At 37.3% G+C, this 12,138-nt stretch overlaps 1 protein-coding gene across 4 annotated transcripts in view; it reads left to right on the top strand.

Moving 5' to 3' along the window:
• BANK1 (B cell scaffold protein with ankyrin repeats 1) overlaps nt 1-12,138 on the top strand; it is a 312,476-nt gene that overhangs the window by 131,307 nt on the left and 169,031 nt on the right. The gene's annotated exons all lie outside the window — the stretch shown is intronic.

Here is a 12,138-nt window from a genome sequence, read left to right as displayed (position 1 = left end):
GGTCTGAGTCCTGGGCAATGCAGTATTTAGAGATCTGGAAGAAAAGTTTCCATAAAAGGAGACTGACAGCAGGAATGCCGGCTGAAGTAGGATTATGGTGTCTTGAGACAAGTGAAGAAAATGCTTCTGAGGGAAGAAAGTGATCAACCATGTCACATCCTACTTCAGAGAGTAAGAGTGGAAAATGCCACAAAATAATTTGTGATTTACAAAACTATTCATCAATACCAAAAATGCCCCCCAGTGGATCCAGGTGTTCCCCAAATCTTTGTACCAAGAATACCATGTAGATTTTTTGGTTTCTCCTTAAAGTCTGTATCAGTGGGTAGTGTCTCTAAAGCAAATACTGGGAAGATAAAGAAGTATAGTTCTGATTAACTGCTCCCCAAGACCCCCCAGATTCTGTAAAATATCTAAAAGTAATTGAATATTCAGACCAATTGAGAGAATGCAAGATGTTAACGAGCGAAAAAAGAAGCACTATCCAGGAGAAACAGAGGAGAGGATTATGTCAAGTTTCTATTAACTGCCATTTGGACTCATTTTCTTTGTAGTGAACCTAAATTTCATTTGGTGTATACCTTCCTTCATTTTAAGCACCTCCAAAGTTGAAGACGGAGTTTAGGTATATAGATATTGGGAGAAGGAATGAATAGAAGCCTACAGGACAGATTATGAACAGGGCAGTATAAAATACAAGGACCAGGATAGCAGATGAGGAAAAAAAAATGTAACCAGTTAGGCTGAGAATCCAAAGTGTGTGATCACAGCAGGGTTAACAGCACACAATAAAGAACAAGCTTTCAAGCTCAAGCACTTTGCTTCATTGTCTCAGTTACTTTCACATCATTCCTATCTAGCTGAGAACCAGTTTCTGACTTGAGTCATCCTGGAAGCCAGAAAGATGAGCTTTCTCACAGAAAGTTGAGAATTGCACTTTTACAGACGAAATTCTTGGCAATAATGGCAATCTGGGAAATAAGCATGACCTCTACCCATGATATTTGACTGACTATAAGAAATTGTATCCTCCGTGATCATTATCAACAGAATCCAAATGGAGATTACTTCTGTAAGAATATGATGTGTGATGTTTGGTTGAAATATTGTTTCTAACAATGCTTTATTTCTCACAGTGCTGTCAGATGGTGTTTCTCTAAGAAATAATTAAGGGAAATACCTTTTAGCATTAAACTTTCTCTTCTATTTGAGTCTTTTCTGTTTACTACCCATAAGAAGATATTTTTAAAAATGTAAACCATGACGAAAGAGGGACACCCTTAGAGAAACTGAATAGAATGGAGAGAAAGTCTACTCCAGACATACTTTGTATCCTTTGCAGTTTTATTTCACTCTCTTATTCGGTTAATTTTATTGGCTACCTACTCTTGCTTATTTATGCAAACCAAGCCCCATTCTTTTTTGTATTGATACTTTTGCTCTCAAACTTTAGTGGGCATCAGAGCCGCTTGGAATGTTTGTTAAAACTCGGATTGCTAGGCCCCATTTAGAATTTCTGATACCACAGATCTGGGGTGGGCCAAAGAATTTTACATTCTTCACAAATTCATAGATGATGTGGATGCTATCGGTCTGTGAATCACCAGGAAACCGTTGATTGAACACAGCAGTAACGGGTGGTACAATTTCTTTTCTGTTCTTTCCTTTCCTTTTCTTTTCTTTTCCTTTCTTTTCTTTTCTTTGATAAGTTAAGTACCTGAATAAAATTGAAGTCAAGATGGCAGATTTGTTTTATCCGATCACTCCGCGTCCCAGGACTAAAGATCATGGACACAGAATGAAGTAGTCTTAGAGTGATTGTTTATCTCAAAAATGCATTTTCTTGAGTATCATTATTAAAAATAAAAACAAACCCTCATGAATTCTTAGAAGTGTAACACACTTGGCTTCAAACTAGGAACTCCCCTAGATACTGAGGGAAGATAGAGGAATGTGAGATAAATAGAATAAATAAAACCCATACACTCAGCGGGCACCCAGGAAGAGGGAAGAGAAAATAAAACCACAAAGTTAAGTGTCACTAATGTAGTGTGTTCTGTACTAATAAGAACCAACACTTGCATTTTGTGTACTCTGTGTCAAGAATAATTCTAAGCACCTTACTTACTTCATCTCATTTAATTCCTCTCAACCAACCCATGGTAGGTAATATTTTAAACTCTGATTTACAGATGAGGCATTGAGAGTTTATATCATTTGCTCAAATGGTGGCAGCCCTGGGACTTGGATCCAGTCAGCCCAGCTGAGGTTATTAACCACTCCTCAGCCACTGCAGCCCTATACATTGTAAGGAGCTATAGCTCCAGGGGGTCACAGGAGCCCAGAGAAAGAGGGACAGTTGGAGGAAGCTTCCCAGGAAGATGATCTTACATTTAGAGGAAAGGTTATGAATTATTTCTGCTAAATTATTTAAAATTATGACTTTAATGAATAATTTATAAAGGCAAGTTTGAAATTATCTCAGATACTCTTTATGTTATTTTTTGCAGTCCCAGAAACATGGTGATTTTTGTTTCAAAGTGTGTGATTTCCTTCAAATCACCACTTTTGCCTCTATGGGCAAATACTGTCCTTTAGGAAGGAGCCCTGTCTCTTTTGTTCGTGGATTTATTCCTAGCGCCTAGAAGAGTTTCTAGCATTCAATAAATATTTACCACATTAACTTGATAATGGCAACAAAGTTAACCATAGACTAAAATCATTGAAACCCTGGTAAGCATTAGGTATTAGACTAGTATTATTTGAGCTCCAAAAATAAAACAGCTCTTCTTTGTAGGAATATAAGGCAGCTATATGTAATGTCACTTTCTTTTCTTTTCTTTTTCTTTCCTTTCTTTTCTTTCTACCTCTTATCTATGGCCTCTGCCATTAACAGAATGAAACATTGGCATATGAGCCTTCTGAATGTGCTGCACTGAACTGTGTGCAGTGAGACACAGATGCTCATCTCCTCTGGGTTGACACAAAAAAATGTAGGTTTTTCAAGGTCAAAAGTAATAAGTTTAAATCTGTAAGTTTATCGTAGGGTTAGGGAAAAAACATAAATAGTGTCCATTAGTAACTGATAACAGGAAATAGTCTGTAATATTCACTCATTTTTTAAAGAAAAATGCAAGCAGAGTTAGCTTCAATTACACACACACACACACACACACACACGCACAGCAACTTGCTTTTTTTTTTGTAAATTGAATAAATTAATCCTTAAGGAACTCCCTCTTACTTTCGCAGCTGTTGTGCAATGATAATTTTCAAAACTAGAGTGTCTATCCTCTGAAACTCTTGACAGGTCCAAAACCTCCCCCCACCCCCATACTACCCAATCACTACCCTACCTGCAAGCCATCTCCCTGTGCTTCCTAAAGGGATTCCTTTGCTCTCTGGATTATGCCATTACCAAATAGTTACAGAATATCTTTTTAGTGTCGCTGCAGGTGTAAAGATTCACTGCATGACTCTGAGAAGAATAGGAACTCAAAAATGTAGAAGAACTTGGTTTTTTATGTCTTGTTATGGTTTACCAAAACCACCACAGTCATTTTCCTCACTGAATTAGTCAGGATTCTCCAGAGAAATGGAATGAAGAGAATGGACTGAGAGAGAAAGACAGAGAGAGGTTTACTTTAAGGAACTGGCTCACGGGATTGTGAGGCTGGCAATTCTGAAATCTGCAGGGCGGACCAACAAGCTGACAGGTCCAGCAGAAGTTGATGTTAGAGCCTTGAGTCCAAAGGCAGTCTGGAAACTGAATTCCTTCCTCTTTGGTGAACCTCAGTCTTTTCTCCTAGGGCCTTCAACTGATTGGGTGAGGCTTGCCCACATTATGGAGGGTAATTGGGTCAAATTCTACTTACTTAAATATTAATCACATCTAAAAAAATGCTCGCACAGTAACATCCAGGCTGGTGTTTGACCAAACAACTGGGCACCATAACCAAGACAGTTGACACATAAAATTAACCATCACACTCCCCACCATCCTATTGTTCAGATGCCAGCAGCTCTAAACAACTGTAATCCACCCACACACGTTTTGGGATCCCCAACGATCAGTTTGAAAAATGCTGGTCAGTAGATTTGCAAAGCAACTGTAACCCAGTGGATAGAAAAATCTCTCAAAATAGCCTGTCCTGGTTTACAGACTTGAGGATTGTTGACGGTGTGGTAACAGCTGCAATTTGGGTCATGTGCATAATATAAACTCTTGGTCAAGGAGATATTGCTTACAGTGTTAAGATATGTTGAATTGTAGCGCTGTTACCACTTTCCTGTTTCCTGAGAGTGAGGTTACCACGTTTTGCTTAGTGTAGTAAACTAAATAATTGCCTCCTAAAGATATATATTCACATCCTAGTTCCTAATCTATGACTTTGTTACCTTATGTGGCAAAAGGAGCTCGGCAGCCCTATTTCAGAATACTTACTCTTCCACAAAACAAGGGTTCTGTGGTGATTATTAATGTTTAGTGATACAGCAGCTAAGTTGATAACTAATATGCTCTACTCGAAGACACATATGTCTAATTTGATTTAGCACTATATAATCGTATTGCCAGCAGCTACCCCATCAACACCCCCACCTGTGCTTCTCCGTGACAATGATCTGTCCCCTTCTCTAATGAATACACTTTCTCTTCTACCTTGTAACTTTGTAGCCATAAACCTGAATGGTATCTTAAATCAACTCTTTCCTTCAGAGCTTATAAAGTCAATCATCTAGTCCGGTAAACTTTTCTTTGGAAATGTCTGGCATCTCTGTCCTTGTCCATTTTTACTGCCACCACTCTAATTGAGGCCATCAGTTATTTCTCCTTCCCCCTGAAACAGCTTTCTAGGAGGTTTCCCTAACATGCTTCACCTTTCTTTCCAACCATCCTACGCTTAGGTGCTTCCCAAATCATTCTCAGATTCCATTTATATTCTGTCCCTATATTACATATGCTGGTGTTCCCAAAGCTCTCTCTTCAGCCCCTTTATTGCCCAAAAAATTTTCCCAGATTTTTTCCTGCCTTAGTTCACTTTTATTATCAAAATTATTTCATATTTTTTAAAGAATAAATCAGGTTCTCAATACTCCAAGAAGTCCTCAAAAAATGCCAAATACTCCTTACTAATGAAATCACTCATCTTTGCCAGATAAGTTGATTTACTGCTTGGTAGTATTACATTCCTTGGCGTTCCATGTGAAACCCATACAAGGACAGTGGGTAGCTTTCTACCTGTAAGGCATGGCCTGGTGGTAGTCAGCCATCTGATCCCAGCCCAGCCCAAGTTGTTTCCACGCTCTTGCTGTTCCAGGTTTCCTGGATCTTTCTAGGCTCTTTCCTGGCTTCTTTCTAGGTTCTTGGTCCCTTTGCTGTTAAGAATCAGAAGAGACAAAATTGGTAATTTTCAAAAGGTATTTTTTAAATGAACACAGAGGAGCACAGTACAATCACACATGGATTTCTAGAGATTTCTTATTTCAACCAGAGGTTAGCCACAGATTGGGCTGGTTAAACGTGGATCAGCTCCACTCTTTTTATTGCCTCATCACTGTCTGGGTTCAGTAGTGGAAAGTGGACTATAAACAACCCTATTCAAATGCTGTGAGATTTAATTTTAATTAATACCAATTCCAAGAACTGCTAATTAGAAATGCACTCGCCTCTTTGCTTCCTCACGTTACCTCCAGACATGGACTCCAAGCTTCCCACTCTTACATATTTTGTAATATGAGAGATAACAAATTGCATCAAAGGCCTTTAATGAACCATTATTTCCCATGTGCATTTAATTTACAGTATCAAGATTTTAGAAATACGATAATGTTGGTAGTATTTTTGGTTGCTTGAAATCCTAAATAGGATTAAATGTCTACTCTTTCAACAGACGGGAAGAATGACACCTCACATGGTGTATATGTGCTTCTCCTGTCACAGAGCAATCAGATTCATAAAGCCAGCAATGCTCTGTCTCACAGATCCACAGAAATGCTAACATTCCATCAGACTCCACATCCTATGATGAAAGGAATGAAAATCATTACCTTTCTTCAACCTTCACAAATAGCGCCCTTACTCCTTCAGTTGGTATCTGATTCACATCAGGGAAAATTACCCTAAAACCATTTGTGGCGTGGCCTCTAGCTCAGAAGAATGTCCTAAATCCTACAATTCTGACCCCAACCGTATAATTTCATAAATGAAGAAACTGAGGTGCAGGGAAATGAAAGAACTTTCATAAGCACCACGTAGCTGAGCTGGGATTAAGAATGCAGATCTCCTGACTCTTTATCTTCTCTTTTTTGTGTGCTTCATTGTTTTGTCCTATAGTGGCCACCTGGTCATCACACATTGAGTGAATAAAGATTTACTATTCCAGATAGTGATTTAAGAGAACAGTGGATTACATGGTCATGCCCGTCCAGTTTGCATATTCATCTTACTTTAAAAATTTTAAAGCTAACCCAGGACATATTCCCACTTTATTATTCTGGTGAGAGCTAGGTTAATGTTTTGGAAGCTTGGTTTGATAACTTCAATCTAATTATTGGCCATCGTTTATAGGGATTATGTGGAACTGTTGGAAATGGCTCAGCCCAAACAAACATTTCTTTACTAGGTTCTAGCTCATCTATTTATTTTTATTTGCAAAAACTAGTGAAATTGGATTTTCATTGAAAAATTCCCCTGCCAGACACTTAATTCTGTTCCCCTGAAATTACCATTTGACAGACATTGGCTGAAACAACTGAAAACTGAAAATTTATTTTGTCTGGAAGAAAAGTCAAAAGCAAATTGGTCACCCCTTAGTGTGAGTTATGACTTCTTTATTCACACCTTGATAATAGAAACAGATATAAAGAATCTTCATTAATTAAATGAAAATTGCCGTGAAATGAAGCAGATGTTATACTGTAGATTAAACACATTCTAAAAAGTTTTTTTTTAAATATCTTCTTAAGGAATCTATTATTTTAGTCTAATAGGTAAGATTAACAAACTGTTTGCAAAACAAATGCTGTGAGTTTACGAAAATAACTAAATGGCCTTTAGGTCTCGTAGGACTTCTGCCTCTGATTAAGATGTACAACATCATAAGAGTCTGTTCTTCTTATTGTAATAGTAAGAAACAAGCAAGATGATCTTCAAAATCACAGTTTCTTTTTTAAATGCAGCAGAAAATGAATGACAAAAGGAATCTAAATGAACTAAATTCCAGAAAGGGACAAGTCCTTCACAAAAGAGAAGAAACTCATGACTTCCATCCCATCTCAGGAGGATAAGCACTCACTGTAGATGAGGAGTAAAGAGAAACCACCTGAACATTTAGCAGACATTTAATGGCTGTACTTAGGCTACTGTGATGGATGAAAACCCCAAAGAGTCCCTGTTACAGAGCGGGTCTGTATCACGCACTAACTCTCTTAGGCTGTCATAAGTGCACAGAGCTAGTATACCAATGGCTGGACGAGGGCAGTAAGGTTGAGAGATATCCTTAAAATCCCTGAGGACCACTAGTGGCTGCTAGAGAGTGAGAGTCGGACAGGCTTGCTGAGACAAATCCCATCAAAGCTTTTGCCATGTGGAAGGCAGCAGCAGACAGATTCTAAATACAGAGAGGCATACAAGTGGAAAAAACACCTCCAAGCTATTGGGATAATAAGGAGTCTGCCTTAACTGAGTGTATACAGAGGCCCCCCCAAAATCTGAGCAAGATATTCTTTTTTTTTCTTTTTAACATCTTTATTGGAGTATAATTGCTTTACAATGGTGTGTTAGTTTCTGCTTTATAACAAAGTGAATCAGCTATACATATACATATATCCCCATATCCCCCTCCTCTTGCGTCTCCCTCCCACCCTCCCTATCCCACCCCTCTAGGTGGTCACAAAGCACCGAGCTGATCTCCCTGTGCTATGCGGCTGCTTCCCACTAGCTATCTGTTTTACATTTGGTAGTGTATATATGTCCATGCCACTCTCTCACTTTGTCCCAGCTTACCCTTCCCCCTCCCCATATCCTCAAGTCCATTCTCTAGTAGGTCTGTGTCTTTATTCCCATCCTGAGCAAGATTTTCTGATGTGAAAAATTCTGGAGGCAGAACTGGAGAGAAAAAAAAGAGCCATCCTGTGACCCAAAGGCTGGCAGCCAGTCTGTAGAGCAACAGAGATTTCTTGAGTCTTACCAAAGCTCAGATCCCAAGCTGTGCTGAAGAAAGTTATGATTCTGCCCTCAAAATATTTGAAGCCAGTGGTTAACTGAATCGAAGTAAAGCCTCAGAAAATGACCAAGTTCTGCTCACTTACAGATTAATTTGAATCAGCTTCCAAGTCTAGTTGTCTGACTGAAGAAAGGATATGCCTTTATTCTAGGGGTAAATATTATTTATTTCAGTCCTTTAGTACAATGTTCAGCATGCAATATAAAATTACAAGGAGCACAAAGAAGGAATGAAAGATGACCTGTGGTCAAGAAAAGAGACAGTCATAAGAGGCAAACACAGAAATGCTCCAGATGGTGAAATAATTCAGATAGGAACATTAAGGTAACTATGATAAATATGTTACAGAATCTATTGTAAAAGTTGCACAACATGCATAAAGAGATGGAGATTTCATCAGAGCATTGGAAATTATAATAAAAAACAAAAGGAAATTCTAGAAACATAAAATATCAGAAAATGTTTAGATATTTGATGGGCCTAATTGTAGAAAAAACAGAAAAGAATCAGTTTACTTGAAGACAGTCAAATTATTCAAGCTGATAGAGGAAAAATCCAGAGTCTAAGTAAAGCCTTAAAAAAAGAACAAGCTCAGGGCTTCCCTGGTGGCGCAGTGGTTGGGAGTCTGTTTGCAAATGCAGGGGACATGGGTTCGTGCCCCGGTCCGGGAAGATCCCACATGCCGCCGCAACGGGAGAGGCCACAACAGTGAGAGGCCCACTTACCGCAAAAAAAAAAAAAAAAAAAAAAAAACAAGCTCAGCTCATCTACATATTAATTTGGCTCAGTTTTGACTCAAGGTCTATGAGATAATACTACATGATCAAACATGTATAATTGAATTCTCAGAATAAAGATGAGAGACAATGAGGCAGAAAAATATTTGACGAAATAATGGCTGAGAATGATCCAAAATTGAGGAATGACATTAACCCACAGATTTAATAAGCTCTGCAACCCCCTAGTAGAATATATACAAAAATATTATACCTACACATACCATAGTTAAAGGTGTGTGCAGGTATAATATTTTTGTATATATTCTACTAGGGGGTGAAAATCAAAGATAAAGAGAAAATTTTAAAAGTGCCTGTGGTAGGGGTGGGGATGAGGATGTGTGTGTTGAAGAAAGCACATGCCATACAGAAAACAATTATAAGAATTACGTCTGACTTCTCATTAGAAATAGAGGGCAGAGGACGATGGAATACAAGAGTATATACTGTATGATTCCATTTGTATGAAGTACAAGATGAAATAAAATTTATCTGTGTTGATAGAAATCACACGGTAGTTGCCTCTGAAGTGATGAATTGACTCGAATGGAGCAGGAGGGGACTTGTGGTGGTGATAGAAGTTTCCTTAGCTTGTTTTGGGTGATGGTTACATGGGTGTATACAACTGTCAAAATGCATGAAACCCATGATCAGTGTATTCTTAAATATAAATTATACTTCTGTATTTTTTTCAGAAGCCAATCGAAACATCAGTATCTTTTAGCAAAAACATTAGTGATCATGTGATCTAGAATGAAATTAAGCACTGAAGAACAGCAAGGGACAGCATGTAATACTCCCCTGGGTCACAGACACATTATTTGATCAGCACTCCTTCTCTGACACTGAGTCTGTGCCCATAAGAGAGTATAGCCTCCTCCAGCAAGTTTTTATTTTATAAGATAAAGAACTTCCTCATCTTATGCTGTTACAAACATGCTTGTTCCCCACACAGAGCAATCCATTCATATCTCACATTCTCATAATAATCCAATCAAGGCTAAAATATAAAAAGTATGATTTTATAAAAAGCAGGAGACTGAAAAACCCAAACTATTTCTTAGCATAATCATACCTGCATTGACATGAATACCTTTATTCGTATACAAATTTCATATGTATAGTAATATAATAAGATATGCATACTGAGTGTATTTAATTTGACGTTCTGGAAAAAACAGTGCTAGAAATCACAATCTAATTAGTATTAAAATAATTAATACAGCTCCTATGAATCATTTAATTTTTTGAACTGTTAACCCTGTCATATACTAATTTTAAAAAATACCTTAAATTAGAAATTTTCTAGTTATTGGTCATGTTATATTACCAAGCTGAGCATCTCCTACATAATGAAGATAAGCAGGCAAAATGACCTCATCCAAGAAAATGAAAGGTACTGCTGTAGTGATGACACTGGGGCAGGTGTGAAATGGATTCATCATTTTGTAAAGGACCAACTATTCCGGGGTCAGTCTCTCAGGATGGTAACTACTTTGGAATAACGAAAAGAATGAGTGATCATAAGGTTGGGGCAAAGGGGAGTTAGGACAAGTTTGCTTTAAACTATTTGATGCAGAAGAAGGAGAAGGAAACTAATAATTTATTGAATACCTGTTATGTTTCAGACACCTTTCTGGGCACTTTTTATATGTTGTCATTTAATTATCTCAGTAGCCCTACAAATTTGGATGAGAAAGCTGGGCTCAGATACTGAGTGGCTTGCTGAAACGTCACATAGTGAATGTATGGCAAAGCCAACTAACGCTAAGCCCATACTTTTGTAACTGTCATATTCTGTATTGCCCAAAGGATATAAAGATATGGTAATTTAGAGGAAATTTCACCTCAACAGAAGTAATAATGTCTAATGATCAGTGTTGTCTAATCAAGAAACAGGCTGCTTTAGGAAGTAAGAAACACTCTCTCATTAGAGCTATGCAAGCAGTAACTAGAAGATCATCTTTTATAGACTCTAGGAATGCAATTCTGTTACTGGATAGGAAACTGGAAAAATGTCCTCCAAAACTCTTTCATGTCTCTAACTTCACAAAGCATTCTAGAAGATTAATGGCTTTTCAGCTACAACTAAAAATGAAATAAAGAAATGGAAATTAAAGGAGCCAGCCTTCAAACCTGTACTCCCTTTTAATATCAGCAGCATAATCTTAAATCAGCAGAACTTCTTGCTTTTGTGTGCCAGAAAGCATGGTTCAGAGTATCAAAACTGTTAAGAAGTGAGCCCTGGAAAACCATGTCCACTTGGTCCTTTTTATTCTTCCTGGTGTACAAAAATAGAGAGACTTTTAATGAAGTTTATTGTAGTTGTTTCTAATATTATATTACCTTAAACTTGAAGAATTTACTGACAGGGGAAGTTGGTGAGGTTAAAAGGTGAATGTGTTCCTATAATGATTAAACACTTATTTAATGAAAATATATTTTAAGCTGCATTAACAGTGATTTCAAAGTACAGCAGAATAACAATGTGCAAGAACAGTGCATATGGCATTTATTGGCAGGTGATGATGTTTTTTGTATATTGTATGGTACGACAGAGAAAGTTGACCAGGGGCATGTAAAAATCTGACATTATCATGCAAATATTTTTCTTTATTAACTTTGGTTTGGTTTAATTATCGCAGAAATTATTTTATAATTCATTTAAATGAAAATAAATAGAAAATTATATCTTAATTCCTTTTGGAGAAAATACATTATTTTTATTTTGAAAATTGGTACCTACCTTGAACAGTTTCAGCTTTTATAAGCTCATCTTCATAAAATATTTGATAATTTTTTAGTCACTGCTCGCCATATAAGAAGGGACAAGTGCCTTTATCACTGAAATACTATCCTCGATTTACCTACGGCCATTTTAGTTCTAACACATTTTGAAGGATAAAATATTTCCTTACTGTAAGTTCTTAACATGTCCTGAAGGTTTTTGTTTTGTTTTGTTATGTTTCCTGTTAAAACATACAAACTAACAAACTAGATAATTTATTCAGCCCTGAAACACCCAAGTGAATTGAAAACTCCAGGTTTAAATCCCCTCTCTTTTCCTTTTTTTTTTTTTCTTGGTCTACGAAACAGCAAAGTAAATGAGGCCAGATTCACAGTTTTCCAAAACATTA

The sequence above is a fragment of the Delphinapterus leucas genome, chromosome 5 (genome assembly GCF_059928025.1).
Source record: "Delphinapterus leucas isolate spDelLeu-1000000601 "Yukka" chromosome 5, BTC_Dleu_Yukka2, whole genome shotgun sequence".
Lineage (NCBI taxonomy): Eukaryota > Metazoa > Chordata > Mammalia > Artiodactyla > Monodontidae > Delphinapterus > Delphinapterus leucas.
Note: the sequence above shows the minus strand (reverse complement) of the source record. Positions and strands in the feature narration are given on the sequence as shown.